At 37.2% G+C, this 2,500-nt stretch overlaps 1 pseudogene; it reads left to right on the top strand.

The window, feature by feature from the left end:
- The window catches only part of LOC130620201 (large subunit ribosomal RNA), a 7,098-nt pseudogene extending 5,013 nt beyond the window's left edge, over nucleotides 1-2,085 (top strand).
- The last annotated feature ends 415 nt before the right edge of the window (nucleotides 2,086-2,500 follow it).

The raw sequence follows: 2,500 nt of genomic DNA, 5'->3' as shown, positions 1-2,500 counted from the left end.
GTTGAAAAGAAATACTTCAGCACGTCAAATTTCCGTGAAATAGCAGAAAATTGAAATCCAACGGCTTATTTTGATACAAGAACAGCCTCGTTTGAGTTCTTGTTTTTTTAATTCGTTTTATCTATTCTTCGTGTACCTAGTGACAGAACGGTTTTAATAAAGAAGAACTGTAACATCAAAAATATGTCGTTGAAAAGAAATACTTCAGCACGTCAAATTTCCGTGAAATAGCAGAAAATTGAAATTCAACGGCTTATTTTGATACAAGAACAGCCTCGTTTGAGTTCTAGTTTTTTTAACACGTTTTAGATTTTTTGTAGACCTGAAGAATACATATGTAAAACTGTGAATATGAAGTACCACGAGATAACAACATCATAAAACGATGTTATGGGTCGCGAAAAATGCTAAAACGCATCTTTTTCCTTGTTAAAACAGCAATTGTGAGAAATTGGAAACGCTATGATTCTGCAACGTAAAGTCAAATGGCAATTATTTTCTCCAGGCGTTGAGAGGTTAACGTGGTGAGTATTTGTGTAAAATATTGCGTTCAATAATAATTGTGCAAGGCCAATATTGCATGTTAAACATGCCAATACGTGCGTTTTCACCAAATTAGGGAAAAATCGGAAAAATCGGAAATCCCGAACGACATGTCGGATTGGCTTTATATTTGGCACAATGAACCATCTTGACATGACAAAGGTTCACACGAATTTTTTTTCAAAAAAACGCTGACGTCAGCATTTTATTTGGCCTTGAATGTTTGACATTTTAGGGCTTCTGGACCCCCCGCAGAGCCACAAATCGGGAATTTGTGCTCCTACCCGGTTTTAGCCTGAAGTGTTTTACATATCTGCCAAAGATTTAAGAAATACCTTCAATATTTCAGAAGCTATAGCGATTTACCTGTTTTTAAAAAGACCAAAAAAAGTAAGGCCCCAAAACAGGTACTTCCGGTTGACCTTTGACCTCCAAATTTTGCATGGTAATAGATCTCCAAATTTGCTACCATGAAATTCTTGTCCGTTTTTTATAAAAATGCTGACGTCAGCAGTTAAAATTTTTTGAAATTTTAGAATTTATGAAGGTTTGACCGTGCACTTTGTGACGTCATAAGTCTGGTTCTAGCCAAAGTCACACAAAAATATTCCGCCATTTTTCTTAAAATGCCTTTGTTTATAAGTTTGCTTTTTATGATTTCGTTAAAACGTTGTAGTTACTGAGAAAAAATTGTCAAAAAATGCATGTAAGAACCGTCCTATACAAAACACACTGGACGGTTTCTATTGTCAAAAACATTAAACTGTTAATAACATGAGAACGAGGCTTTCCAGCACCAAGGTTCTACAGGCAATTTTTCTTCTTACTAAATGGCCTATCCACTGACAAATATCTGCATCTACTTTTAAATGTTTCACAAAAGTTATTACTATTATATAAGTAAAATGATGACATTATGTTTAATAAGAGAGTATTATCAGATACGTATGTGTGAAACGGTGAAGTCTTAAGTAATAACTGGCTTGTGGCAGCCAAGCGTTCATAGCGACGTTGCTTTTTGATCCTTCGATGTCGGCTCTTCCTATCATTGTGAAGCAGAATTCACCAAGTGTTGGATTGTTCACCCACTAATAGGGAACGTGAGCTGGGTTTAGACCGTCGTGAGACAGGTTAGTTTTACCCTACTGATGAAGTGTTGTTGCAATAGTAATTCTGCTCAGTACGAGAGGAACCGCAGATTCAGACAATTGGCATTTGCACTTGCTTGAAAAAGCAATGGTGCGAAGCTACCATCTGTTGGATTATGACTGAACGCCTCTAAGTCAGAATCCGTGCTAGAAAGCAATGATAATTACCTCTGGATAATCTTAGGCGAACAAGAATAGAACGGCTTCTGTCGTTCCTAAGTCCCAATGCACTGAGTCGGAGAGAAAACCGTCGAGGTGCTGCAACTATCAAAATCTAAAATTTCCAGAGATAAATCCTATGCAGACGACTTAAACAAGAACGTGGTATTGTAAAAAGTAGAGTAGCCTTTGTGCTACGATCTTCTGAGATTAAGCCTCTGTTCGACAGATTTGTCACTTTGTGACAAGTCCTTTTTTTAACCAACTGCTTTGTACCGTGGAGTACCAGTTATCTTGTGCTTACCTGAACTTTTTTTTTAAAAAAGGTGATGCGTGCGTGCTGTACCATTCATCTTTATCACCTCGGTTTAATATTTGGAGACACAGATGTATGGATTAAAAGTGTATGGATTAAAGGTGTATGGATTACAACTGTATCGATTACAACTGTATGTATAGATTACAAGTGTATGGATTACAGCAAGAATTACGGACTAGGGCTATGTTCAGGGTTAAGGTAAAGCCTAGGCTGGGGCCTAGGGGTAATGCTACTGCTTTGGATACGGTTGTGGGTCTTTTTTTTAAAAAAAAAATTTTGGTGGTGTGGCGTACCCTCTCACTTCTTCAATTTCTCAAGCCGTTTATGTGTT

Source organism: Hydractinia symbiolongicarpus, chromosome 1 (assembly GCF_029227915.1).
Source record: "Hydractinia symbiolongicarpus strain clone_291-10 chromosome 1, HSymV2.1, whole genome shotgun sequence".
Lineage (NCBI taxonomy): Eukaryota > Metazoa > Cnidaria > Hydrozoa > Anthoathecata > Hydractiniidae > Hydractinia > Hydractinia symbiolongicarpus.
This window is presented reverse-complemented; position numbering and strand designations above follow the sequence as displayed.